The 23,932-nt window shown below is 51.1% G+C and overlaps 43 non-coding genes across 43 annotated transcripts; all 43 read left to right on the top strand.

Annotated features, from left to right (window-relative positions):
- Positions 1-947: 947 nt before the first annotated feature.
- On the top strand, positions 948-1,019 carry trnaw-cca (transfer RNA tryptophan (anticodon CCA)). The gene has a single exon. It is a non-coding gene; the product is annotated as a tRNA-Trp (tRNA).
- Positions 1,020-1,354: 335 nt separating this feature from the next.
- Positions 1,355-1,428, top strand: trnan-guu (transfer RNA asparagine (anticodon GUU)). Its single transcript has one exon. It is a non-coding gene; the product is annotated as a tRNA-Asn (tRNA).
- Positions 1,429-1,658: 230 nt separating this feature from the next.
- Positions 1,659-1,732, top strand: trnat-agu (transfer RNA threonine (anticodon AGU)). The gene has a single exon. It is a non-coding gene; the product is annotated as a tRNA-Thr (tRNA).
- A 771-nt stretch (positions 1,733-2,503) lies between these two features.
- On the top strand, positions 2,504-2,575 carry trnae-uuc (transfer RNA glutamic acid (anticodon UUC)). The gene has a single exon. It is a non-coding gene; the product is annotated as a tRNA-Glu (tRNA).
- Positions 2,576-2,875: 300 nt separating this feature from the next.
- trnae-cuc (transfer RNA glutamic acid (anticodon CUC)) lies at positions 2,876-2,947 on the top strand. The gene has a single exon. It is a non-coding gene; the product is annotated as a tRNA-Glu (tRNA).
- Positions 2,948-3,240: 293 nt separating this feature from the next.
- Positions 3,241-3,312, top strand: trnae-uuc (transfer RNA glutamic acid (anticodon UUC)). The gene has a single exon. It is a non-coding gene; the product is annotated as a tRNA-Glu (tRNA).
- A 983-nt stretch (positions 3,313-4,295) lies between these two features.
- On the top strand, positions 4,296-4,367 carry trnaw-cca (transfer RNA tryptophan (anticodon CCA)). The gene has a single exon. It is a non-coding gene; the product is annotated as a tRNA-Trp (tRNA).
- Positions 4,368-4,702: 335 nt separating this feature from the next.
- trnan-guu (transfer RNA asparagine (anticodon GUU)) lies at positions 4,703-4,776 on the top strand. Its single transcript has one exon. It is a non-coding gene; the product is annotated as a tRNA-Asn (tRNA).
- Positions 4,777-5,006: 230 nt separating this feature from the next.
- trnat-agu (transfer RNA threonine (anticodon AGU)) lies at positions 5,007-5,080 on the top strand. The gene has a single exon. It is a non-coding gene; the product is annotated as a tRNA-Thr (tRNA).
- A 399-nt stretch (positions 5,081-5,479) lies between these two features.
- trnae-uuc (transfer RNA glutamic acid (anticodon UUC)) lies at positions 5,480-5,551 on the top strand. The gene has a single exon. It is a non-coding gene; the product is annotated as a tRNA-Glu (tRNA).
- A 300-nt stretch (positions 5,552-5,851) lies between these two features.
- trnae-cuc (transfer RNA glutamic acid (anticodon CUC)) lies at positions 5,852-5,923 on the top strand. The gene has a single exon. It is a non-coding gene; the product is annotated as a tRNA-Glu (tRNA).
- A 1,348-nt stretch (positions 5,924-7,271) lies between these two features.
- Positions 7,272-7,343, top strand: trnaw-cca (transfer RNA tryptophan (anticodon CCA)). The gene has a single exon. It is a non-coding gene; the product is annotated as a tRNA-Trp (tRNA).
- A 335-nt stretch (positions 7,344-7,678) lies between these two features.
- On the top strand, positions 7,679-7,752 carry trnan-guu (transfer RNA asparagine (anticodon GUU)). Its single transcript has one exon. It is a non-coding gene; the product is annotated as a tRNA-Asn (tRNA).
- A 331-nt stretch (positions 7,753-8,083) lies between these two features.
- trnae-cuc (transfer RNA glutamic acid (anticodon CUC)) lies at positions 8,084-8,155 on the top strand. The gene has a single exon. It is a non-coding gene; the product is annotated as a tRNA-Glu (tRNA).
- A 292-nt stretch (positions 8,156-8,447) lies between these two features.
- On the top strand, positions 8,448-8,519 carry trnae-uuc (transfer RNA glutamic acid (anticodon UUC)). Its single transcript has one exon. It is a non-coding gene; the product is annotated as a tRNA-Glu (tRNA).
- A 267-nt stretch (positions 8,520-8,786) lies between these two features.
- On the top strand, positions 8,787-8,858 carry trnae-cuc (transfer RNA glutamic acid (anticodon CUC)). The gene has a single exon. It is a non-coding gene; the product is annotated as a tRNA-Glu (tRNA).
- A 293-nt stretch (positions 8,859-9,151) lies between these two features.
- On the top strand, positions 9,152-9,223 carry trnae-uuc (transfer RNA glutamic acid (anticodon UUC)). Its single transcript has one exon. It is a non-coding gene; the product is annotated as a tRNA-Glu (tRNA).
- Positions 9,224-10,206: 983 nt separating this feature from the next.
- Positions 10,207-10,278, top strand: trnaw-cca (transfer RNA tryptophan (anticodon CCA)). The gene has a single exon. It is a non-coding gene; the product is annotated as a tRNA-Trp (tRNA).
- Positions 10,279-10,613: 335 nt separating this feature from the next.
- Positions 10,614-10,687, top strand: trnan-guu (transfer RNA asparagine (anticodon GUU)). The gene has a single exon. It is a non-coding gene; the product is annotated as a tRNA-Asn (tRNA).
- A 230-nt stretch (positions 10,688-10,917) lies between these two features.
- On the top strand, positions 10,918-10,991 carry trnat-agu (transfer RNA threonine (anticodon AGU)). The gene has a single exon. It is a non-coding gene; the product is annotated as a tRNA-Thr (tRNA).
- A 399-nt stretch (positions 10,992-11,390) lies between these two features.
- Positions 11,391-11,462, top strand: trnae-uuc (transfer RNA glutamic acid (anticodon UUC)). Its single transcript has one exon. It is a non-coding gene; the product is annotated as a tRNA-Glu (tRNA).
- A 267-nt stretch (positions 11,463-11,729) lies between these two features.
- trnae-cuc (transfer RNA glutamic acid (anticodon CUC)) lies at positions 11,730-11,801 on the top strand. Its single transcript has one exon. It is a non-coding gene; the product is annotated as a tRNA-Glu (tRNA).
- Positions 11,802-12,094: 293 nt separating this feature from the next.
- trnae-uuc (transfer RNA glutamic acid (anticodon UUC)) lies at positions 12,095-12,166 on the top strand. The gene has a single exon. It is a non-coding gene; the product is annotated as a tRNA-Glu (tRNA).
- Positions 12,167-13,149: 983 nt separating this feature from the next.
- Positions 13,150-13,221, top strand: trnaw-cca (transfer RNA tryptophan (anticodon CCA)). Its single transcript has one exon. It is a non-coding gene; the product is annotated as a tRNA-Trp (tRNA).
- A 335-nt stretch (positions 13,222-13,556) lies between these two features.
- trnan-guu (transfer RNA asparagine (anticodon GUU)) lies at positions 13,557-13,630 on the top strand. The gene has a single exon. It is a non-coding gene; the product is annotated as a tRNA-Asn (tRNA).
- Positions 13,631-13,961: 331 nt separating this feature from the next.
- Positions 13,962-14,033, top strand: trnae-cuc (transfer RNA glutamic acid (anticodon CUC)). The gene has a single exon. It is a non-coding gene; the product is annotated as a tRNA-Glu (tRNA).
- A 664-nt stretch (positions 14,034-14,697) lies between these two features.
- On the top strand, positions 14,698-14,769 carry trnae-uuc (transfer RNA glutamic acid (anticodon UUC)). The gene has a single exon. It is a non-coding gene; the product is annotated as a tRNA-Glu (tRNA).
- Positions 14,770-15,069: 300 nt separating this feature from the next.
- On the top strand, positions 15,070-15,141 carry trnae-cuc (transfer RNA glutamic acid (anticodon CUC)). The gene has a single exon. It is a non-coding gene; the product is annotated as a tRNA-Glu (tRNA).
- Positions 15,142-16,489: 1,348 nt separating this feature from the next.
- On the top strand, positions 16,490-16,561 carry trnaw-cca (transfer RNA tryptophan (anticodon CCA)). Its single transcript has one exon. It is a non-coding gene; the product is annotated as a tRNA-Trp (tRNA).
- Positions 16,562-16,896: 335 nt separating this feature from the next.
- On the top strand, positions 16,897-16,970 carry trnan-guu (transfer RNA asparagine (anticodon GUU)). Its single transcript has one exon. It is a non-coding gene; the product is annotated as a tRNA-Asn (tRNA).
- Positions 16,971-17,200: 230 nt separating this feature from the next.
- Positions 17,201-17,274, top strand: trnat-agu (transfer RNA threonine (anticodon AGU)). The gene has a single exon. It is a non-coding gene; the product is annotated as a tRNA-Thr (tRNA).
- A 399-nt stretch (positions 17,275-17,673) lies between these two features.
- trnae-uuc (transfer RNA glutamic acid (anticodon UUC)) lies at positions 17,674-17,745 on the top strand. Its single transcript has one exon. It is a non-coding gene; the product is annotated as a tRNA-Glu (tRNA).
- A 267-nt stretch (positions 17,746-18,012) lies between these two features.
- On the top strand, positions 18,013-18,084 carry trnae-cuc (transfer RNA glutamic acid (anticodon CUC)). The gene has a single exon. It is a non-coding gene; the product is annotated as a tRNA-Glu (tRNA).
- Positions 18,085-18,377: 293 nt separating this feature from the next.
- On the top strand, positions 18,378-18,449 carry trnae-uuc (transfer RNA glutamic acid (anticodon UUC)). Its single transcript has one exon. It is a non-coding gene; the product is annotated as a tRNA-Glu (tRNA).
- A 983-nt stretch (positions 18,450-19,432) lies between these two features.
- trnaw-cca (transfer RNA tryptophan (anticodon CCA)) lies at positions 19,433-19,504 on the top strand. The gene has a single exon. It is a non-coding gene; the product is annotated as a tRNA-Trp (tRNA).
- Positions 19,505-19,839: 335 nt separating this feature from the next.
- Positions 19,840-19,913, top strand: trnan-guu (transfer RNA asparagine (anticodon GUU)). The gene has a single exon. It is a non-coding gene; the product is annotated as a tRNA-Asn (tRNA).
- Positions 19,914-20,244: 331 nt separating this feature from the next.
- Positions 20,245-20,316, top strand: trnae-cuc (transfer RNA glutamic acid (anticodon CUC)). The gene has a single exon. It is a non-coding gene; the product is annotated as a tRNA-Glu (tRNA).
- Positions 20,317-20,980: 664 nt separating this feature from the next.
- Positions 20,981-21,052, top strand: trnae-uuc (transfer RNA glutamic acid (anticodon UUC)). Its single transcript has one exon. It is a non-coding gene; the product is annotated as a tRNA-Glu (tRNA).
- A 300-nt stretch (positions 21,053-21,352) lies between these two features.
- Positions 21,353-21,424, top strand: trnae-cuc (transfer RNA glutamic acid (anticodon CUC)). The gene has a single exon. It is a non-coding gene; the product is annotated as a tRNA-Glu (tRNA).
- A 293-nt stretch (positions 21,425-21,717) lies between these two features.
- On the top strand, positions 21,718-21,789 carry trnae-uuc (transfer RNA glutamic acid (anticodon UUC)). The gene has a single exon. It is a non-coding gene; the product is annotated as a tRNA-Glu (tRNA).
- Positions 21,790-22,772: 983 nt separating this feature from the next.
- trnaw-cca (transfer RNA tryptophan (anticodon CCA)) lies at positions 22,773-22,844 on the top strand. Its single transcript has one exon. It is a non-coding gene; the product is annotated as a tRNA-Trp (tRNA).
- Positions 22,845-23,179: 335 nt separating this feature from the next.
- On the top strand, positions 23,180-23,253 carry trnan-guu (transfer RNA asparagine (anticodon GUU)). The gene has a single exon. It is a non-coding gene; the product is annotated as a tRNA-Asn (tRNA).
- A 230-nt stretch (positions 23,254-23,483) lies between these two features.
- trnat-agu (transfer RNA threonine (anticodon AGU)) lies at positions 23,484-23,557 on the top strand. Its single transcript has one exon. It is a non-coding gene; the product is annotated as a tRNA-Thr (tRNA).
- Positions 23,558-23,932: the final 375 nt, after the last annotated feature.

Here is a 23,932-nt window from a genome sequence, read left to right as displayed (position 1 = left end):
TTAGTTTTGCAACTTGGTCCTCATCTTCAGGTGTCAGAACATTCAGGGTTCGATTCCCGGTCAGGGAACTTAAGTGTCAGCGGAAATCTTTGTGACAGCTGGCTTTTTGCATTCTTTGTCTCAAAGTAAGGCGTGCAACAGAGACAAGGGTTGCTGCGTGCCATAAGTCACGCTGTGTAGTTTGAACACACAGCTCACGCAGGGACTTGAACGCTGGACCCTCAGATTAAAAGCTTCCATTGTTTCCTCAAAGTGAGGTATATAAGAGAGACAGTGGCAGGCCGCTCCGACAAGGTTTGAACACACGCCGCCCGAACAGGGACTTGAACCCTGGACCCTCAGATTAAAAGTCTGATGCTCTGCCGACTGAGCTATACAGGCTCTGGAAGCACAGAAAACTCAGAGTATTTTGTGGAACTTCCGCATGTAAATCTCCTCGCCCACACAAACCCTTAAGGAACGTATGGCGAATCCCTGGCAAGTGTAGCGGGGTTTGCTCGTTGAAGAATAGAAATACTTTGCCAATCGTCAACATTAGTGAGCACGCACCCGTCAAAATGTCTTTGACAATGAATTTGTTCATGTAAGGTCAATATGGATCGTATGAACGAGTTTGATTTTGAACTTGTTATGAGATTGGTTTCAAGGAACAGCTGCAGGGGTCACGAGACTGTCTCGTGACCCCTGCAGCTGTCTCTAGTCTGCGTGATCTCAGCCAGGTTGCAATTAGAATTGCGTTTTTGGGGACTTCTTCTGTGGAATCGTTCAGGCAGTGTTGCACAGGCACTAAAGTAATCTTGTTGAATCCCAGGAGAAGCTTGGCGACGTCCATTGGGACGTCAATCCTGATGGCGTTCACGCCATAGTTGGTACTCTCAGCGCACTTTGCGGCACAGCGTTTGCACATCAGAGTCCACGTCCGAGTGTTGCCTCCTTACATGCACACAGGCCTCGTGGCGCAACGGTAGCGCGTCTGACTCCAGATCAGAAGGTTGTGTGTTCAAATCACGTCGGGGTCAGCGGTCATTATGGGTGGCCCTCCATTGGGAAAAAAAATTCTTAATTGCGGACGCTGTGAGAGCTCACTCTTTTACAGAACTGGCAAAATCAAGCTCTGATTGCTTCCTCAAAGTGAGTCATGCCATCACTTCTAGGCAGGGCAAAGAAAAGCCATTCAAAGGTTGTGGGTTTGAGTCCCACCAGAGTCGTTGTCTTTGTTTCCCAAACTCCCGTTGACAGATCACAGGAAGAGTTATTACTATGGCCGCTCCTCCTCCTCTTCTTCATGGGGAGTTTTGGCAAACGTCTCCCAGCGTTTCCTTCCATTTTTCATTCATGGTTCTGCGGAGACAGGGTCTCTGTGGCGCAATTGGTTAGCGCGTTCGGCTGTTAACCGAAAGGATGGTGGTTCGAGCCCACCCAGGGACGAGTGTTTTCTTGTTTACTTCTGTTGTGGGTCCTGCCTGTGTGACAATGAGCTATACCGCCATCAGAGTCGAAGAAGCTGGAAAATCTCTTCATTCTGGTGCCTTGAGAGGCTTTGCTGCATGCTGGGCATAACCTTCGGAGGTGTCTTTCAAAGATGCTGTAGACCCCAGCTCAAAGCACCTACCCAAAGAGAACACAGCAGCCTGAGCCCGTCGTGGAGCATTAAGCAAGGCGCCGTGGCTTAGTTGGTCAAAGCGCCTGTCTAGTAAACAGGAGATCCTGAGTTCAAATCTCAGCGGTGCCTTTTTTGGCCCAAGAGGAAGCCAAGCTCTCCCTGGTGGTCTAGTGGCTAGGATTCGGCGCTCTCACCGCCGCGGCCCGGGTTCGATTCCTGGTCAGGGAAACCTGTTTTGAGATCTCTCTTAAAATGGGGGTCTCCCTTCTGTGAGAGCAGCCTTGTTGCATTGTCGCCAGAGAGGCCACATTTTTAGGCCAAAACATTCCTCCTTCGAGCCGGATTTGAACCAGCGACCTAAGGATTTCTAACCGCTTTTGACCTACAGTCCTCCGCTCTACCAACTGAGCTATCGAAGGGTGAGGGAGTGGGAGGTTTTATTTGCGAGGAAGGCATGCAATCTCCCATCCTCCAGTTCAGACACGCAAGAAAAAAAGCCCTTGCTGAGGCAATCCTCTTTTAAGAGTCTCCCTGGTGGTCTAGTGGCTAGGATTCGGCGCTCTCACCGCCGCGGCCCGGGTTCGATTCCTGGTCAGGGAAACCTGTTTTGAGATCTCTCTTAAAATGGGGGTCTCCCTTCTGTGAGAGCAGCCTTGTTGCATTGTCGCCAGAGAGGCCACATTTTTAGGCCAAAACATTCCGCCTTCGAGCCGGATTTGAACCAGCGACCTAAGGATTTCTAACCGCTTTTGACCTACAGTCCTCCGCTCTACCAACTGAGCTATCGAAGGGTGAGGGAGTGGGAGGTTTTATTTGCGAGGAAGGCATGCAATCTCCCATCCTCCAGTTCAGACACGCAAGAAAAAAAGCCCTTGCTGAGGCAATCCTCTTTTAAAAGTCTCCCTGGTGGTCTAGTGGCTAGGATTCGGCGCTTTCACCGCCGCGGCCCGGGTTCGATTCCCGGTCAGGGAACTTAAGGGTCAGTTGAAATCTCTGCCTTTGACTCGCTTAGTTTTGCAACTCGGTCCTCATCTTCAGGTGGCTGAGGGGTGAGGGAATCGGAGGGAATCGGACTAGTAATCAGAAGGTTGCTGGTTCGATCCCTGGCTCTGCCGAATGACGTTGTGTCCTTGGGCAAGGCACTTCACCCTACTTGCCTCGGGGGGAATGTCCCTGTACTTACTGTAAGTCGCTCTGGATAAGAGCGTCTGCTAAATGACTAAATGTAAATGTAAAATGTATCTTTGACAGCGAGCAGAGGAAGCCAAGCTCTCCCTGGTGGTCTAGTGGCTAGGATTCGGCGCTCTCACCGCCGCGGCCCGGGTTCGATTCCCGGTCAGGGAAACCTGTTTTGAGACCTCTCTTAAAATGGGGGGTCTCCCTGCTGTGAGAGCTGCATTGTCGCCAGATAGGCCACATTTTTAGGCCAAAACATCCCTCCTTCGAGCCGGATTTGAACCAGCGACCTAAGGATTTCTAACCGCTTTTGACCTACAGTCCTCCGCTCTACCAACTGAGCTATCGAAGGGTGAGCGAGTGGGGGGTTTTATTTGCGAGGAAGGCATGCAATCTCCCATCCTCCAGTTCAGACACGCAAGAAAAAAGGCCCTTGCTGAGGCAATCCTCTTTTAAGAGTCTCCCTGGTGGTCTAGTGGCTAGGATTCGGCGCTTTCACCGCCGCGGCCCGGGTTCGATTCCCGGTCAGGGAACCTAAGGGTCAGTTGAAATCTCTGCCTTTGACTCGCTTAGTTTTGCAACTTGGTCCTCATCTTCAGGTGTCAGAACATTCAGGGTTCGATTCCCGGTCAGGGAACTTAAGTGTCAGCGGAAATCTTTGTGACAGCTGGCTTTTTGCATTCTTTGTCTCAAAGTAAGGCGTGCAACAGAGACAAGGGTTGCTGCGTGCCATAAGTCACGCTGTGTAGTTTGAACACACAGCTCACGCAGGGACTTGAACGCTGGACCCTCAGATTAAAAGCTTCCATTGTTTCCTCAAAGTGAGGTATATAAGAGAGACAGTGGCAGGCCGCTCCGACAAGGTTTGAACACACGCCGCCCGAACAGGGACTTGAACCCTGGACCCTCAGATTAAAAGTCTGATGCTCTGCCGACTGAGCTATACAGGCTCTGGAAGCACAGAAAACTCAGAGTATTTTGTGGAACTTCCGCATGTAAATCTCCTCGCCCACACAAACCCTTAAGGAACGTATGGCGAATCCCTGGCAAGTGTAGCGGGGTTTGCTCGTTGAAGAATAGAAATACTTTGCCAATCGTCAACATTAGTGAGCACGCACCCGTCAAAATGTCTTTGACAATGAATTTGTTCATGTAAGGTCAATATGGATCGTATGAACGAGTTTGATTTTGAACTTGTTATGAGATTGGTTTCAAGGAACAGCTGCAGGGGTCACGAGACTGTCTCGTGACCCCTGCAGCTGTCTCTAGTCTGCGTGATCTCAGCCAGGTTGCAATTAGAATTGCGTTTTTGGGGACTTCTTCTGTGGAATCGTTCAGGCAGTGTTGCACAGGCACTAAAGTAATCTTGTTGAATCCCAGGAGAAGCTTGGCGACGTCCATTGGGACGTCAATCCTGATGGCGTTCACGCCATAGTTGGTACTCTCAGCGCACTTTGCGGCACAGCGTTTGCACATCAGAGTCCACGTCCGAGTGTTGCCTCCTTACATGCACACAGGCCTCGTGGCGCAACGGTAGCGCGTCTGACTCCAGATCAGAAGGTTGTGTGTTCAAATCACGTCGGGGTCAGCGGTCATTATGGGTGGCCCTCCATTGGGAAAAAAAATTCTTAATTGCGGACGCTGTGAGAGCTCACTCTTTTACAGAACTGGCAAAATCAAGCTCTGATTGCTTCCTCAAAGTGAGTCATGCCATCACTTCTAGGCAGGGCAAAGAAAAGCCATTCAAAGGTTGTGGGTTTGAGTCCCACCAGAGTCGTTGTCTTTGTTTCCCAAACTCCCGTTGACAGATCACAGGAAGAGTTATTACTATGGCCGCTCCTCCTCCTCTTCTTCATGGGGAGTTTTGGCAAACGTCTCCCAGCGTTTCCTTCCATTTTTCATTCATGGTTCTGCGGAGACAGGGTCTCTGTGGCGCAATTGGTTAGCGCGTTCGGCTGTTAACCGAAAGGATGGTGGTTCGAGCCCACCCAGGGACGAGTGTTTTCTTGTTTACTTCTGTTGTGGGTCCTGCCTGTGTGACAATGAGCTATACCGCCATCAGAGTCGAAGAAGCTGGAAAATCTCTTCATTCTGGTGCCTTGAGAGGCTTTGCTGCATGCTGGGCATAACCTTCGGAGGTGTCTTTCAAAGACGCTGTAGACCCCAGCTCAAAGCACCTACCCAAAGAGAACACAGCAGCCTGAGCCCGTCGTGGAGCATTAAGCAAGGCGCCGTGGCTTAGTTGGTCAAAGCGCCTGTCTAGTAAACAGGAGATCCTGAGTTCAAATCTCAGCGGTGCCTTTTTTGGCCCAAGAGGAAGCCAAGCTCTCCCTGGTGGTCTAGTGGCTAGGATTCGGCGCTCTCACCGCCGCGGCCCGGGTTCGATTCCTGGTCAGGGAAACCTGTTTTGAGATCTCTCTTAAAATGGGGGTCTCCCTTCTGTGAGAGCAGCCTTGTTGCATTGTCGCCAGAGAGGCCACATTTTTAGGCCAAAACATTCCTCCTTCGAGCCGGATTTGAACCAGCGACCTAAGGATTTCTAACCGCTTTTGACCTACAGTCCTCCGCTCTACCAACTGAGCTATCGAAGGGTGAGGGAGTGGGAGGTTTTATTTGCGAGGAAGGCATGCAATCTCCCATCCTCCAGTTCAGACACGCAAGAAAAAAAGCCCTTGCTGAGGCAATCCACTTTTAAAAGTCTCCCTGGTGGTCTAGTGGCTAGGATTCGGCGCTTTCACCGCCGCGGCCCGGGTTCGATTCCCGGTCAGGGAACCTAAGGGTCAGTTGAAATCTCTGCCTTTGACTCGCTTAGTTTTGCAACTTGGTCCTCATCTTCAGGTGGCTGAGGGGTGAGGGAATCGGAGGGAATCGGACTAGTAATCAGAAGGTTGCTGGTTCGATCCCTGGCTCTGCCGAATGACGTTGTGTCCTTGGGCAAGGCACTTCACCCTACTTGCCTCGGGGGGAATGTCCCTGTACTTACTGTAAGTCGCTCTGGATAAGAGCGTCTGCTAAATGACTAAATGTAAATGTAAAATGTATCTTTGACAGCGAGCAGAGGAAGCCAAGCTCTCCCTGGTGGTCTAGTGGCTAGGATTCGGCGCTCTCACCGCCGCGGCCCGGGTTCGATTCCCGGTCAGGGAAACCTGTTTTGAGACCTCTCTTAAAATGGGGGGTCTCCCTGCTGTGAGAGCTGCATTGTCGCCAGATAGGCCACATTTTTAGGCCAAAACATCCCTCCTTCGAGCCGGATTTGAACCAGCGACCTAAGGATTTCTAACCGCTTTTGACCTACAGTCCTCCGCTCTACCAACTGAGCTATCGAAGGGTGAGCGAGTGGGGGGTTTTATTTGCGAGGAAGGCATGCAATCTCCCATCCTCCAGTTCAGACACGCAAGAAAAAAAGCCCTTGCTGAGGCAATCCTCTTTTAACAGTCTCCCTGGTGGTCTAGTGGCTAGGATTCGGCGCTTTCACCGCCGCCACCCGGGTTCGATTCCCGGTCAGGGAACCTAAGGGTCAGTTGAAATCTCTGCCTTTGACTCGCTTAGTTTTGCAACTTGGTCCTCATCTTCAGGTGTCAGAACATTCAGGGTTCGATTCCCGGTCAGGGAACTTAAGTGTCAGCGGAAATCTTTGTGACAGCTGGCTTTTTGCATTCTTTGTCTCAAAGTAAGGCGTGCAACAGAGACAAGGGTTGCTGCGTGCCATAAGTCACGCTGTGTAGTTTGAACACACAGCTCACGCAGGGACTTGAACGCTGGACCCTCAGATTAAAAGCTTCCATTGTTTCCTCAAAGTGAGGTATATAAGAGAGACAATGGCAGGCCGCTCCGACAAGGTTTGAACACACGCCGCCCGAACAGGGACTTGAACCCTGGACCCTCAGATTAAAAGTCTGATGCTCTGCCGACTGAGCTATACAGGCTCTGGAAGCACAGAAAACTCAGAGTATTTTGTGGAACTTCCGCATGTAAATCTCCTCGCCCACACAAACCCTTAAGGAACGTATGGCGAATCCCTGGCAAGTGTAGCGGGGTTTGCTCGTTGAAGAATAGAAATACTTTGCCAATCGTCAACATTAGTGAGCACGCACCCGTCAAAATGTCTTTGACAATGAATTTGTTCATGTAAGGTCAATATGGATCGTATGAACGAGTTTGATTTTGAACTTGTTATGAGATTGGTTTCAAGGAACAGCTGCAGGGGTCACGAGACTGTCTCGTGACCCCTGCAGCTGTCTCTAGTCTGCGTGATCTCAGCCAGGTTGCAATTAGAATTGCGTTTTTGGGGACTTCTTCTGTGGAATCGTTCAGGCAGTGTTGCACAGGCACTAAAGTAATCTTGTTGAATCCCAGGAGAAGCTTGGCGACGTCCATTGGGACGTCAATCCTGATGGCGTTCACGCCATAGTTGGTACTCTCAGCGCACTTTGCGGCACAGCGTTTGCACATCAGAGTCCACGTCCGAGTGTTGCCTCCTTACATGCACACAGGCCTCGTGGCGCAACGGTAGCGCGTCTGACTCCAGATCAGAAGGTTGTGTGTTCAAATCACATCAGGGTCAGCGGTCATTATGGGTGGCCCTCCATTGGGAAAAAAAATTCTTAATTGCGGACGCTGTGAGAGCTCACTCTTTTACAGAACTGGCAAAATCAAGCTCTGATTGCTTCCTCAAAGTGAGTCATGCCATCACTTCTAGGCAGGGCAAAGAAAAGCCATTCAAAGGTTGTGGGTTTGAGTCCCACCAGAGTCGTTGTCTTTGTTTCCCAAACTCCCGTTGACAGATCACAGGAAGAGTTATTACTATGGCCGCTCCTCCTCCTCTTCTTCATGGGGAGTTTTGGCAAACGTCTCCCAGCGTTTCCTTCCATTTTTCATTCATGGTTCTGCGGAGACAGGGTCTCTGTGGCGCAATTGGTTAGCGCGTTCGGCTGTTAACCGAAAGGATGGTGGTTCGAGCCCACCCAGGGACGAGTGTTTTCTTGTTTACTTCTGTTGTGGGTCCTGCCTGTGTGACAATGAGCTATACCGCCATCAGAGTCGAAGAAGCTGGAAAATCTCTTCATTCTGGTGCCTTGAGAGGCTTTGCTGCATGCTGGGCATAACCTTCGGAGGTGTCTTTCAAAGACGCTGTAGACCCCAGCTCAAAGCACCTACCCAAAGAGAACACAGCAGCCTGAGCCCGTCATGGAGCATTAAGCAAGGCGCTGTGGCTTAGTTGGTCAAAGCGCCTGTCTAGTAAACAGGAGATCCTGAGTTCAAATCTCAGCGGTGCCTTTTTTGGCCCAAGAGGAAGCCAAGCTCTCCCTGGTGGTCTAGTGGCTAGGATTCGGCGCTCTCACCGCCGCGGCCCGGGTTCGATTCCCGGTCAGGGAAACCTGTTTTGAGACCTCTCTTAAAATGGGGGTGTCCCTGCTGTGAGAGCTGCATTGACGCCAGATAGGCCACATTTTTAGGCCAAAACATCCCTCCTTCGAGCCGGATTTGAACCAGCGACCTAAGGATTTCTAACCGCTTTTGACCTACAGTCCTCCGCTCTACCAACTGAGCTATCGAAGGGTGAGGGAGTGGGAGGTTTTATTTGCGAGGAAGGCATGCAATCTCCCATCCTCCAGTTCAGACACGCAAGAAAAAAAGCCCTTGCTGAGGCAATCCACTTTTAAAAGTCTCCCTGGTGGTCTAGTGGCTAGGATTCGGCGCTTTCACCGCCGCGGCCCGGGTTCGATTCCCGGTCAGGGAACCTAAAGGTCAGTTGAAATCTCTGCCTTTGACTCGCTTAGTTTTGCAACTTGGTCCTCATCTTCAGGTGGCTGAGGGGTGAGGGAATCGGAGGGAATCGGACTAGTAATCAGAAGGTTGCTGGTTCGATCCCTGGCTCTGCCGAATGACGTTGTGTCCTTGGGCAAGGCACTTCACCCTACTTGCCTCGGGGGGAATGTCCCTGTACTTACTGTAAGTCGCTCTGGATAAGAGCGTCTGCTAAATGCGAGCCGAGGAAGCCAAGCTCTCCCTGGTGGTCTAGTGGCTAGGATTCGGCGCTCTCACCGCCGCGGCCCGGGTTCGATTCCCGGTCAGGGAAACCTGTTTTGAGACCTCTCTTAAAATGGGGGGTCTCCCTGCTGTGAGAGCTGCATTGTCGCCAGATAGGCCACATTTTTAGGCCAAAACATCCCTCCTTCGAGCCGGATTTGAACCAGCGACCTAAGGATTTCTAACCGCTTTTGACCTACAGTCCTCCGCTCTACCAACTGAGCTATCGAAGGGTGAGCGAGTGGGGGGTTTTATTCGCGAGGAAGGCATGCAATCTCCCATCCTCCAGTTCAGACACGCAAGAAAAAAAGCCCTTGCTGAGGCAATCCTCTTTTAAGAGTCTCCCTGGTGGTCTAGTGGCTAGGATTCGGCGCTTTCACCGCCGCGGCCCGGGTTCGATTCCCGGTCAGGGAACCTAAGGGTCAGTTGAAATCTCTGCCTTTGACTCGCTTCGTTTTGCAACTTGGTCCTCATCTTCAGGTGTCAGAACATTCAGGGTTCGATTCCCGGTCAGGGAACTTAAGTGTCAGCGGAAATCTTTGTGACAGCTGGCTTTTTGCATTCTTTGTCTCAAAGTAAGGCGTGCAACAGAGACAAGGGTTGCTGCGTGCCATAAGTCACGCTGTGTAGTTTGAACACACAGCTCACGCAGGGACTTGAACGCTGGACCCTCAGATTAAAAGCTTCCATTGTTTCCTCAAAGTGAGGTATATAAGAGAGACAATGGCAGGCCGCTCCGACAAGGTTTGAACACACGCCGCCCGAACAGGGACTTGAACCCTGGACCCTCAGATTAAAAGTCTGATGCTCTGCCGACTGAGCTATACAGGCTCTGGAAGCACAGAAAACTCAGAGTATTTTGTGGAACTTCCGCATGTAAATCTCCTCGCCCACACAAACCCTTAAGGAACGTATGGCGAATCCCTGGCAAGTGTAGCGGGGTTTGCTCGTTGAAGAATAGAAATACTTTGCCAATCGTCAACATTAGTGAGCACGCACCCGTCAAAATGTCTTTGACAATGAATTTGTTCATGTAAGGTCAATATGGATCGTATGAACGAGTTTGATTTTGAACTTGTTATGAGATTGGTTTCAAGGAACAGCTGTAGGGGTCACGAGACTGTCTCGTGACCCCTGCAGCTGTCTCTAGTCTGCGTGATCTCAGCCAGGTTGCAATTAGAATTGCGTTTTTGGGGACTTCTTCTGTGGAATCGTTCAGGCAGTGTTGCACAGGCACTAAAGTAATCTTGTTGAATCCCAGGAGAAGCTTGGCGACGTCCATTGGGACGTCAATCCTGATGGCGTTCACGCCATAGTTGGTACTCTCAGCGCACTTTGCGGCACAGCGTTTGCACATCAGAGTCCACGTCCGAGTGTTGCCTCCTTACATGCACACAGGCCTCGTGGCGCAACGGTAGCGCGTCTGACTCCAGATCAGAAGGTTGTGTGTTCAAATCACATCAGGGTCAGCGGTCATTATGGGTGGCCCTCCATTGGGAAAAAAAATTCTTAATTGCGGACGCTGTGAGAGCTCACTCTTTTACAGAACTGGCAAAATCAAGCTCTGATTGCTTCCTCAAAGTGAGTCATGCCATCACTTCTAGGCAGGGCAAAGAAAAGCCATTCAAAGGTTGTGGGTTTGAGTCCCACCAGAGTCGTTGTCTTTGTTTCCCAAACTCCCGTTGACAGATCACAGGAAGAGTTATTACTATGGCCGCTCCTCCTCCTCTTCTTCATGGGGAGTTTTGGCAAACGTCTCCCAGCGTTTCCTTCCATTTTTCATTCATGGTTCTGCGGAGACAGGGTCTCTGTGGCGCAATTGGTTAGCGCGTTCGGCTGTTAACCGAAAGGATGGTGGTTCGAGCCCACCCAGGGACGAGTGTTTTCTTGTTTACTTCTGTTGTGGGTCCTGCCTGTGTGACAATGAGCTATACCGCCATCAGAGTCGAAGAAGCTGGAAAATCTCTTCATTCTGGTGCCTTGAGAGGCTTTGCTGCATGCTGGGCATAACCTTCGGAGGTGTCTTTCAAAGACGCTGTAGACCCCAGCTCAAAGCACCTACCCAAAGAGAACACAGCAGCCTGAGCCCGTCGTGGAGCATTAAGCAAGGCGCCGTGGCTTAGTTGGTCAAAGCGCCTGTCTAGTAAACAGGAGATCCTGAGTTCAAATCTCAGCGGTGCCTTTTTTGGCCCAAGAGGAAGCCAAGCTCTCCCTGGTGGTCTAGTGGCTAGGATTCGGCGCTCTCACCGCCGCGGCCCGGGTTCGATTCCTGGTCAGGGAAACCTGTTTTGAGATCTCTCTTAAAATGGGGGTCTCCCTTCTGTGAGAGCAGCCTTGTTGCATTGTCGCCAGAGAGGCCACATTTTTAGGCCAAAACATTCCTCCTTCGAGCCGGATTTGAACCAGCGACCTAAGGATTTCTAACCGCTTTTGACCTACAGTCCTCCGCTCTACCAACTGAGCTATCGAAGGGTGAGGGAGTGGGAGGTTTTATTTGCGAGGAAGGCATGCAATCTCCCATCCTCCAGTTCAGACACGCAAGAAAAAAAGCCCTTGCTGAGGCAATCCACTTTTAAAAGTCTCCCTGGTGGTCTAGTGGCTAGGATTCGGCGCTTTCACCGCCGCGGCCCGGGTTCGATTCCCGGTCAGGGAACCTAAAGGTCAGTTGAAATCTCTGCCTTTGACTCGCTTAGTTTTGCAACTTGGTCCTCATCTTCAGGTGGCTGAGGGGTGAGGGAATCGGAGGGAATCGGACTAGTAATCAGAAGGTTGCTGGTTCGATCCCTGGCTCTGCCGAATGACGTTGTGTCCTTGGGCAAGGCACTTCACCCTACTTGCCTCGGGGGGAATGTCCCTGTACTTACTGTAAGTCGCTCTGGATAAGAGCGTCTGCTAAATGCGAGCCGAGGAAGCCAAGCTCTCCCTGGTGGTCTAGTGGCTAGGATTCGGCGCTCTCACCGCCGCGGCCCGGGTTCGATTCCCGGTCAGGGAAACCTGTTTTGAGACCTCTCTTAAAATGGGGGGTCTCCCTGCTGTGAGAGCTGCATTGTCGCCAGATAGGCCACATTTTTAGGCCAAAACATCCCTCCTTCGAGCCGGATTTGAACCAGCGACCTAAGGATTTCTAACCGCTTTTGACCTACAGTCCTCCGCTCTACCAACTGAGCTATCGAAGGGTGAGCGAGTGGGGGGTTTTATTTGCGAGGAAGGCATGCAATCTCCCATCCTCCAGTTCAGACACGCAAGAAAAAAAGCCCTTGCTGAGGCAATCCTCTTTTAAGAGTCTCCCTGGTGGTCTAGTGGCTAGGATTCGGCGCTTTCACCGCCGCGGCCCGGGTTCGATTCCCGGTCAGGGAACCTAAGGGTCAGTTGAAATCTCTGCCTTTGACTCGCTTCGTTTTGCAACTTGGTCCTCATCTTCAGGTGTCAGAACATTCAGGGTTCGATTCCCGGTCAGGGAACTTAAGTGTCAGCGGAAATCTTTGTGACAGCTGGCTTTTTGCATTCTTTGTCTCAAAGTAAGGCGTGCAACAGAGACAAGGGTTGCTGCGTGCCATAAGTCACGCTGTGTAGTTTGAACACACAGCTCACGCAGGGACTTGAACGCTGGACCCTCAGATTAAAAGCTTCCATTGTTTCCTCAAAGTGAGGTATATAAGAGAGACAATGGCAGGCCGCTCCGACAAGGTTTGAACACACGCCGCCCGAACAGGGACTTGAACCCTGGACCCTCAGATTAAAAGTCTGATGCTCTGCCGACTGAGCTATACAGGCTCTGGAAGCACAGAAAACTCAGAGTATTTTGTGGAACTTCCGCATGTAAATCTCCTCGCCCACACAAACCCTTAAGGAACGTATGGCGAATCCCTGGCAAGTGTAGCGGGGTTTGCTCGTTGAAGAATAGAAATACTTTGCCAATCGTCAACATTAGTGAGCACGCACCCGTCAAAATGTCTTTGACAATGAATTTGTTCATGTAAGGTCAATATGGATCGTATGAACGAGTTTGATTTTGAACTTGTTATGAGATTGGTTTCAAGGAACAGCTGTAGGGGTCACGAGACTGTCTCGTGACCCCTGCAGCTGTCTCTAGTCTGCGTGATCTCAGCCAGGTTGCAATTAGAATTGCGTTTTTGGGGACTTCTTCTGTGGAATCGTTCAGGCAGTGTTGCACAGGCACTAAAGTAATCTTGTTGAATCCCAGGAGAAGCTTGGCGACGTCCATTGGGACGTCAATCCTGATGGCGTTCACGCCATAGTTGGTACTCTCAGCGCACTTTGCGGCACAGCGTTTGCACATCAGAGTCCACGTCCGAGTGTTGCCTCCTTACATGCACACAGGCCTCGTGGCGCAACGGTAGCGCGTCTGACTCCAGATCAGAAGGTTGTGTGTTCAAATCACATCAGGGTCAGCGGTCATTATGGGTGGCCCTCCATTGGGAAAAAAAATTCTTAATTGCGGACGCTGTGAGAGCTCACTCTTTTACAGAACTGGCAAAATCAAGCTCTGATTGCTTCCTCAAAGTGAGTCATGCCATCACTTCTAGGCAGGGCAAAGAAAAGCCATTCAAAGGTTGTGGGTTTGAGTCCCACCAGAGTCGTTGTCTTTGTTTCCCAAACTCCCGTTGACAGATCACAGGAAGAGTTATTACTATGGCCGCTCCTCCTCCTCTTCTTCATGGGGAGTTTTGGCAAACGTCTCCCAGCGTTTCCTTCCATTTTTCATTCATGGTTCTGCGGAGACAGGGTCTCTGTGGCGCAATTGGTTAGCGCGTTCGGCTGTTAACCGAAAGGATGGTGGTTCGAGCCCACCCAGGGACGAGTGTTTTCTTGTTTACTTCTGTTGTGGGTCCTGCCTGTGTGACAATGAGCTATACCGCCATCAGAGTCGAAGAAGCTGGAAAATCTCTTCATTCTGGTGCCTTGAGAGGCTTTGCTGCATGCTGGGCATAACCTTCGGAGGTGTCTTTCAAAGACGCTGTAGACCCCAGCTCAAAGCACCTACCCAAAGAGAACACAGCAGCCTGAGCCCGTCATGGAGCATTAAGCAAGGCGCTGTGGCTTAGTTGGTCAAAGCGCCTGTCTAGTAAACAGGAGATCCTGAGTTCAAATCTCAGCGGTGCCTTTTTTGGCCCAAGAGGAAGCCAAGCTCTCCCTGGTGGTCTAGTGGCTAGGATTCGGCGCTCTCACCGCCGCGGCCCGGGTTCGATTCCCGGTCAGGGAAACCTGTTTTGAGACCTCTCTTAAAATGGGGGTGTCCCTGCTGTGAGAGCTGCATTGACGCCAGATAGGCCACATTTTTAGGCCAAAACATCCCTCCTTCGAGCCGGATTTGAACCAGCGACCTAAGGATTTCTAACCGCTTTTGACCTACAGTCCTCCGCTCTACCAACTGAGCTATCGAAGGGTGAGCGAGTAGGAGGTTTTATTTGCGAGGAAGGCATGCAATCTCCCATCCTCCAGTTCAGACACGCAAGAAAAAAAGCCCTTGCTGAGGCAATCCTCTTTTAAGAGTCTCCCTGGTGGTCTAGTGGCTAGGATTCGGCGCTCTCACCGCCGCGGCCCGGGTTCGATTCCTGGTCAGGGAAACCTGTTTTGAGATCTCTCTTAAAATGGGGGTCTCCCTTCTGTGAGAGCAGCCTTGTTGCATTGTCGCCAGAGAGGCCACATTTTTAGGCCAAAACATTCCTCCTTCGAGCCGGATTTGAACCAGCGACCTAAGGATTTCTAACCGCTTTTGACCTACAGTCCTCCGCTCTACCAACTGAGCTATCGAAGGGTGAGGGAGTGGGAGGTTTTATTTGCGAGGAAGGCATGCAATCTCCCATCCTCCAGTTCAGACACGCAAGAAAAAAAGCCCTTGCTGAGGCAATCCACTTTTAAAAGTCTCCCTGGTGGTCTAGTGGCTAGGATTCGGCGCTTTCACCGCCGCGGCCCGGGTTCGATTCCCGGTCAGGGAACCTAAGGGTCAGTTGAAATCTCTGCCTTTGACTCGCTTAGTTTTGCAACTTGGTCCTCATCTTCAGGTGGCTGAGGGGTGAGGGAATCGGAGGGAATCGGACTAGTAATCAGAAGGTTGCTGGTTCGATCCCTGGCTCTGCCGAATGACGTTGTGTCCTTGGGCAAGGCACTTCACCCTACTTGCCTCGGGGGGAATGTCCCTGTACTTACTGTAAGTCGCTCTGGATAAGAGCGTCTGCTAAATGACTAAATGTAAATGTAAAATGTATCTTTGACAGCGAGCAGAGGAAGCCAAGCTCTCCCTGGTGGTCTAGTGGCTAGGATTCGGCGCTCTCACCGCCGCGGCCCGGGTTCGATTCCCGGTCAGGGAAACCTGTTTTGAGACCTCTCTTAAAATGGGGGGTCTCCCTGCTGTGAGAGCTGCATTGTCGCCAGATAGGCCACATTTTTAGGCCAAAACATCCCTCCTTCGAGCCGGATTTGAACCAGCGACCTAAGGATTTCTAACCGCTTTTGACCTACAGTCCTCCGCTCTACCAACTGAGCTATCGAAGGGTGAGCGAGTGGGGGGTTTTATTTGCGAGGAAGGCATGCAATCTCCCATCCTCCAGTTCAGACACGCAAGAAAAAAAGCCCTTGCTGAGGCAATCCTCTTTTAACAGTCTCCCTGGTGGTCTAGTGGCTAGGATTCGGCGCTTTCACCGCCGCCACCCGGGTTCGATTCCCGGTCAGGGAACCTAAGGGTCAGTTGAAATCTCTGCCTTTGACTCGCTTAGTTTTGCAACTTGGTCCTCATCTTCAGGTGTCAGAACATTCAGGGTTCGATTCCCGGTCAGGGAACTTAAGTGTCAGCGGAAATCTTTGTGACAGCTGGCTTTTTGCATTCTTTGTCTCAAAGTAAGGCGTGCAACAGAGACAAGGGTTGCTGCGTGCCATAAGTCACGCTGTGTAGTTTGAACACACAGCTCACGCAGGGACTTGAACGCTGGACCCTCAGATTAAAAGCTTCCATTGTTTCCTCAAAGTGAGGTATATAAGAGAGACAATGGCAGGCCGCTCCGACAAGGTTTGAACACACGCCGCCCGAACAGGGACTTGAACCCTGGACCCTCAGATTAAAAGTCTGATGCTCTGCCGACTGAGCTATACAGGCTCTGGAAGCACAGAAAACTCAGAGTATTTTGTGGAACTTCCGCATGTAAATCTCCTCGCCCACACAAACCCTTAAGGAACGTATGGCGAATCCCTGGCAAGTGTAGCGGGGTTTGCTCGTTGAAGAATAGAAATACTTTGCCAATCGTCAACATTAGTGAGCACGCACCCGTCAAAATGTCTTTGACAATGAATTTGTTCATGTAAGGTCAATATGGATCGTATGAACGAGTTTGATTTTGAACTTGTTATGAGATTGGTTTCAAGGAACAGCTGCAGGGGTCACGAGACTGTCTCGTGACCCCTGCAGCTGTCTCTAGTCTGCGTGATCTCAGCCAGGTTGCAATTAGAATTGCGTTTTTGGGGACTTCTTCTGTGGAATCGTTCAGGCAGTGTTGCACAGGCACTAAAGTAATCTTGTTGAATCCCAGGAGAAGCTTGGCGACGTCCATTGGGACGTCAATCCTGATGGCGTTCACGCCATAGTTGGTACTCTCAGCGCACTTTGCGGCACAGCGTTTGCACATCAGAGTCCACGTCCGAGTGTTGCCTCCTTACATGCACACAGGCCTCGTGGCGCAACGGTAGCGCGTCTGACTCCAGATCAGAAGGTTGTGTGTTCAAATCACATCAGGGTCAGCGGTCATTATGGGTGGCCCTCCATTGGGAAAAAAAATTCTTAATTGCGGACGCTGTGAGAGCTCACTCTTTTACAGAACTGGCAAAATCAAGCTCTGATTGCTTCCTCAAAGTGAGTCATGCCATCACTTCTAGGCAGGGCAAAGAAAAGCCATTCAAAGGTTGTGGGTTTGAGTCCCACCAGAGTCGTTGTCTTTGTTTCCCAAACTCCCGTTGACAGATCACAGGAAGAGTTATTACTATGGCCGCTCCTCCTCCTCTTCTTCATGGGGAGTTTTGGCAAACGTCTCCCAGCGTTTCCTTCCATTTTTCATTCATGGTTCTGCGGAGACAGGGTCTCTGTGGCGCAATTGGTTAGCGCGTTCGGCTGTTAACCGAAAGGATGGTGGTTCGAGCCCACCCAGGGACGAGTGTTTTCTTGTTTACTTCTGTTGTGGGTCCTGCCTGTGTGACAATGAGCTATACCGCCATCAGAGTCGAAGAAGCTGGAAAATCTCTTCATTCTGGTGCCTTGAGAGGCTTTGCTGCATGCTGGGCATAACCTTCGGAGGTGTCTTTCAAAGACGCTGTAGACCCCAGCTCAAAGCACCTACCCAAAGAGAACACAGCAGCCTGAGCCCGTCGTGGAGCATTAAGCAAGGCGCCGTGGCTTAGTTGGTCAAAGCGCCTGTCTAGTAAACAGGAGATCCTGAGTTCAAATCTCAGCGGTGCCTTTTTTGGCCCAAGAGGAAGCCAAGCTCTCCCTGGTGGTCTAGTGGCTAGGATTCGGCGCTCTCACCGCCGCGGCCCGGGTTCGATTCCTGGTCAGGGAAACCTGTTTTGAGATCTCTCTTAAAATGGGGGTCTCCCTTCTGTGAGAGCAGCCTTGTTGCATTGTCGCCAGAGAGGCCACATTTTTAGGCCAAAACATTCCTCCTTCGAGCCGGATTTGAACCAGCGACCTAAGGATTTCTAACCGCTTTTGACCTACAGTCCTCCGCTCTACCAACTGAGCTATCGAAGGGTGAGGGAGTGGGAGGTTTTATTTGCGAGGAAGGCATGCAATCTCCCATCCTCCAGTTCAGACACGCAAGAAAAAAAGCCCTTGCTGAGGCAATCCACTTTTAAAAGTCTCCCTGGTGGTCTAGTGGCTAGGATTCGGCGCTTTCACCGCCGCGGCCCGGGTTCGATTCCCGGTCAGGGAACCTAAAGGTCAGTTGAAATCTCTGCCTTTGACTCGCTTAGTTTTGCAACTTGGTCCTCATCTTCAGGTGGCTGAGGGGTGAGGGAATCGGAGGGAATCGGACTAGTAATCAGAAGGTTGCTGGTTCGATCCCTGGCTCTGCCGAATGACGTTGTGTCCTTGGGCAAGGCACTTCACCCTACTTGCCTCGGGGGGAATGTCCCTGTACTTACTGTAAGTCGCTCTGGATAAGAGCGTCTGCTAAATGCGAGCCGAGGAAGCCAAGCTCTCCCTGGTGGTCTAGTGGCTAGGATTCGGCGCTCTCACCGCCGCGGCCCGGGTTCGATTCCCGGTCAGGGAAACCTGTTTTGAGACCTCTCTTAAAATGGGGGGTCTCCCTGCTGTGAGAGCTGCATTGTCGCCAGATAGGCCACATTTTTAGGCCAAAACATCCCTCCTTCGAGCCGGATTTGAACCAGCGACCTAAGGATTTCTAACCGCTTTTGACCTACAGTCCTCCGCTCTACCAACTGAGCTATCGAAGGGTGAGCGAGTGGGGGGTTTTATTTGCGAGGAAGGCATGCAATCTCCCATCCTCCAGTTCAGACACGCAAGAAAAAAAGCCCTTGCTGAGGCAATCCTCTTTTAAGAGTCTCCCTGGTGGTCTAGTGGCTAGGATTCGGCGCTTTCACCGCCGCGGCCCGGGTTCGATTCCCGGTCAGGGAACCTAAGGGTCAGTTGAAATCTCTGCCTTTGACTCGCTTCGTTTTGCAACTTGGTCCTCATCTTCAGGTGTCAGAACATTCAGGGTTCGATTCCCGGTCAGGGAACTTAAGTGTCAGCGGAAATCTTTGTGACAGCTGGCTTTTTGCATTCTTTGTCTCAAAGTAAGGCGTGCAACAGAGACAAGGGTTGCTGCGTGCCATAAGTCACGCTGTGTAGTTTGAACACACAGCTCACGCAGGGACTTGAACGCTGGACCCTCAGATTAAAAGCTTCCATTGTTTCCTCAAAGTGAGGTATATAAGAGAGACAATGGCAGGCCGCTCCGACAAGGTTTGAACACACGCCGCCCGAACAGGGACTTGAACCCTGGACCCTCAGATTAAAAGTCTGATGCTCTGCCGACTGAGCTATACAGGCTCTGGAAGCACAGAAAACTCAGAGTATTTTGTGGAACTTCCGCATGTAAATCTCCTCGCCCACACAAACCCTTAAGGAACGTATGGCGAATCCCTGGCAAGTGTAGCGGGGTTTGCTCGTTGAAGAATAGAAATACTTTGCCAATCGTCAACATTAGTGAGCACGCACCCGTCAAAATGTCTTTGACAATGAATTTGTTCATGTAAGGTCAATATGGATCGTATGAACGAGTTTGATTTTGAACTTGTTATGAGATTGGTTTCAAGGAACAGCTGTAGGGGTCACGAGACTGTCTCGTGACCCCTGCAGCTGTCTCTAGTCTGCGTGATCTCAGCCAGGTTGCAATTAGAATTGCGTTTTTGGGGACTTCTTCTGTGGAATCGTTCAGGCAGTGTTGCACAGGCACTAAAGTAATCTTGTTGAATCCCAGGAGAAGCTTGGCGACGTCCATTGGGACGTCAATCCTGATGGCGTTCACGCCATAGTTGGTACTCTCAGCGCACTTTGCGGCACAGCGTTTGCACATCAGAGTCCACGTCCGAGTGTTGCCTCCTTACATGCACACAGGCCTCGTGGCGCAACGGTAGCGCGTCTGACTCCAGATCAGAAGGTTGTGTGTTCAAATCACATCAGGGTCAGCGGTCATTATGGGTGGCCCTCCATTGGGAAAAAAAATTCTTAATTGCGGACGCTGTGAGAGCTCACTCTTTTACAGAACTGGCAAAATCAAGCTCTGATTGCTTCCTCAAAGTGAGTCATGCCATCACTTCTAGGCAGGGCAAAGAAAAGCCATTCAAAGGTTGTGGGTTTGAGTCCCACCAGAGTCGTTGTCTTTGTTTCCCAAACTCCCGTTGACAGATCACAGGAAGAGTTATTACTATGGCCGCTCCTCCTCCTCTTCTTCATGGGGAGTTTTGGCAAACGTCTCCCAGCGTTTCCTTCCATTTTTCATTCATGGTTCTGCGGAGACAGGGTCTCTGTGGCGCAATTGGTTAGCGCGTTCGGCTGTTAACCGAAAGGATGGTGGTTCGAGCCCACCCAGGGACGAGTGTTTTCTTGTTTACTTCTGTTGTGGGTCCTGCCTGTGTGACAATGAGCTATACCGCCATCAGAGTCGAAGAAGCTGGAAAATCTCTTCATTCTGGTGCCTTGAGAGGCTTTGCTGCATGCTGGGCATAACCTTCGGAGGTGTCTTTCAAAGACGCTGTAGACCCCAGCTCAAAGCACCTACCCAAAGAGAACACAGCAGCCTGAGCCCGTCATGGAGCATTAAGCAAGGCGCTGTGGCTTAGTTGGTCAAAGCGCCTGTCTAGTAAACAGGAGATCCTGAGTTCAAATCTCAGCGGTGCCTTTTTTGGCCCAAGAGGAAGCCAAGCTCTCCCTGGTGGTCTAGTGGCTAGGATTCGGCGCTCTCACCGCCGCGGCCCGGGTTCGATTCCCGGTCAGGGAAACCTGTTTTGAGACCTCTCTTAAAATGGGGGTGTCCCTGCTGTGAGAGCTGCATTGACGCCAGATAGGCCACATTTTTAGGCCAAAACATCCCTCCTTCGAGCCGGATTTGAACCAGCGACCTAAGGATTTCTAACCGCTTTTGACCTACAGTCCTCCGCTCTACCAACTGAGCTATCGAAGGGTGAGCGAGTAGGAGGTTTTATTTGCGAGGAAGGCATGCAATCTCCCATCCTCCAGTTCAGACACGCAAGAAAAAAAGCCCTTGCTGAGGCAATCCTCTTTTAAGAGTCTCCCTGGTGGTCTAGTGGCTAGGATTCGGCGCTCTCACCGCCGCGGCCCGGGTTCGATTCCTGGTCAGGGAAACCTGTTTTGAGATCTCTCTTAAAATGGGGGTCTCCCTTCTGTGAGAGCAGCCTTGTTGCATTGTCGCCAGAGAGGCCACATTTTTAGGCCAAAACATTCCTCCTTCGAGCCGGATTTGAACCAGCGACCTAAGGATTTCTAACCGCTTTTGACCTACAGTCCTCCGCTCTACCAACTGAGCTATCGAAGGGTGAGGGAGTGGGAGGTTTTATTTGCGAGGAAGGCATGCAATCTCCCATCCTCCAGTTCAGACACGCAAGAAAAAAAGCCCTTGCTGAGGCAATCCACTTTTAAAAGTCTCCCTGGTGGTCTAGTGGCTAGGATTCGGCGCTTTCACCGCCGCGGCCCGGGTTCGATTCCCGGTCAGGGAACCTAAGGGTCAGTTGAAATCTCTGCCTTTGACTCGCTTAGTTTTGCAACTTGGTCCTCATCTTCAGGTGGCTGAGGGGTGAGGGAATCGGAGGGAATCGGACTAGTAATCAGAAGGTTGCTGGTTCGATCCCTGGCTCTGCCGAATGACGTTGTGTCCTTGGGCAAGGCACTTCACCCTACTTGCCTCGGGGGGAATGTCCCTGTACTTACTGTAAGTCGCTCTGGATAAGAGCGTCTGCTAAATGACTAAATGTAAATGTAAAATGTATCTTTGACAGCGAGCAGAGGAAGCCAAGCTCTCCCTGGTGGTCTAGTGGCTAGGATTCGGCGCTCTCACCGCCGCGGCCCGGGTTCGATTCCCGGTCAGGGAAACCTGTTTTGAGACCTCTCTTAAAATGGGGGGTCTCCCTGCTGTGAGAGCTGCATTGTCGCCAGATAGGCCACATTTTTAGGCCAAAACATCCCTCCTTCGAGCCGGATTTGAACCAGCGACCTAAGGATTTCTAACCGCTTTTGACCTACAGTCCTCCGCTCTACCAACTGAGCTATCGAAGGGTGAGCGAGTGGGGGGTTTTATTCGCGAGGAAGGCATGCAATCTCCCATCCTCCAGTTCAGACACGCAAGAAAAAAAGCCCTTGCTGAGGCAATCCTCTTTTAAGAGTCTCCCTGGTGGTCTAGTGGCTAGGATTCGGCGCTTTCACCGCCGTGGCCCGGGTTCGATTCCCGGTCAGGGAACCTAAGGGTCAGTTGAAATCTCTGCCTTTGACTCGCTTAGTTTTGCAACTTGGTCCTCATCTTCAGGTGTCAGAACATTCAGGGTTCGATTCCCGGTCAGGGAACTTAAGTGTCAGCGGAAATCTTTGTGACAGCTGGCTTTTTGCATTCTTTGTCTCAAAGTAAGGCGTGCAACAGAGACAAGGGTTGCTGCGTGCCATAAGTCACGCTGTGTAGTTTGAACACACAGCTCACGCAGGGACTTGAACGCTGGACCCTCAGATTAAAAGCTTCCATTGTTTCCTCAAAGTGAGGTATATAAGAGAGACAATGGCAGGCCGCTCCGACAAGGTTTGAACACACGCCGCCCGAACAGGGACTTGAACCCTGGACCCTCAGATTAAAAGTCTGATGCTCTGCCGACTGAGCTATACAGGCTCTGGAAGCACAGAAAACTCAGAGTATTTTGTGGAACTTCCGCATGTAAATCTCCTCGCCCACACAAACCCTTAAGGATCGTATGGCGAATCCCTGGCAAGTGTAGCGGGGTTTGCTCGTTGAAGAATAGAAATACTTTGCCAATCGTCAACATTAGTGAGCACGCACCCGTCAAAATGTCTTTGACAATGAATTTGTTCATGTAAGGTCAATATGGATCGTATGAACGAGTTTGATTTTGAACTTGTTATGAGATTGGTTTCAAGGAACAGCTGCAGGGGTCACGAGACTGTCTCGTGACCCCTGCAGCTGTCTCTAGTCTGCGTGATCTCAGCCAGGTTGCAATTAGAATTGCGTTTTTGGGGACTTCTTCTGTGGAATCGTTCAGGCAGTGTTGCACAGGCACTAAAGTAATCTTGTTGAATCCCAGGAGAAGCTTGGCGACGTCCATTGGGACGTCAATCCTGATGGCGTTCACGCCATAGTTGGTACTCTCAGCGCACTTTGCGGCACAGCGTTTGCACATCAGAGTCCACGTCCGAGTGTTGCCTCCTTACATGCACACAGGCCTCGTGGCGCAACGGTAGCGCGTCTGACTCCAGATCAGAAGGTTGTGTGTTCAAATCACGTCGGGGTCGGCGGTCATTATGGGTGGCCCTCCATTGGGAAAAAAAATTCTTAATTGCGGACGCTGTGAGAGCTCACTCTTTTACAGAACTGGCAAAATCAAGCTCTGATTGCTTCCTCAAAGTGAGTCATGCCATCACTTCTAGGCAGGGCAAAGAAAAGCCATTCAAAGGTTGTGGGTTTGAATCCCACCAGAGTCGTTGTCTTTGTTTCCCAAACTCCCGTTGACAGATCACAGGAAGAGTTATTACTATGGCCGCTCCTCCTCCTCTTCTTCATGGGGAGTTTTGGCAAACGTCTCCCAGCGTTTCCTTCCATTTTTCATTCATGGTTCTGCGGAGACAGGGTCTCTGTGGCGCAATTGGTTAGCGCGTTCGGCTGTTAACCGAAAGGATGGTGGTTCGAGCCCACCCAGGGACGAGTGTTTTCTTGTTTACTTCTGTTGTGGGTCCTGCCTGTGTGACAATGAGCTATACCGCCATCAGAGTCGAAGAAGCTGGAAAATCTCTTCATTCTGGTGCCTTGAGAGGCTTTGCTGCATGCTGGGCATAACCTTCGGAGGTGTCTTTCAAAGACGCTGTAGACCCCAGCTCAAAGCACCTACCCAAAGAGAACACAGCAGCCTGAGCCCGTCATGGAGCATTAAGCAAGGCGCCGTGGCTTAGTTGGTCAAAGCGCCTGTCTAGTAAACAGGAGATCCTGAGTTCAAATCTCAGCGGTGCCTTTTTTGGCCCAAGAGGAAGCCAAGCTCTCCCTGGTGGTAGGTTCATTTGAAAGCTTAGCCTTGCAACTTTGCCCTCATCTTTGACAGTGAGCAGAGGAAGCCAAGCTCTCCCTGGTGGTCTAGTGGCTAGGATTCGGCGCTCTCACCGCCGCGGCCCGGGTTTGATTCCCGGTCAAGGAAACCTGTTTTGAGATCTCTCTTAAAATGGGGGGTCTCCCTGCTGTGAGAGCTGCATTGTCGCCATATAGGCCACATTTTTAGGCCAAAACATCCCTCCTTCAAGCCGGATTTGAACCAGCGACCTAAGGATTTCTAACCGCTTATGACCTACAGTCCTCCGCTCTACCAACTGAGCTATCGAAGGGTGAGCGAGTG

Source organism: Osmerus mordax, chromosome 25, assembly GCF_038355195.1.
Source record: "Osmerus mordax isolate fOsmMor3 chromosome 25, fOsmMor3.pri, whole genome shotgun sequence".
NCBI lineage: Eukaryota > Metazoa > Chordata > Actinopteri > Osmeriformes > Osmeridae > Osmerus > Osmerus mordax.
The sequence above is the reverse complement of the archived record's forward strand: the minus strand, read 5'-3'. Positions and strand labels throughout refer to the sequence as shown.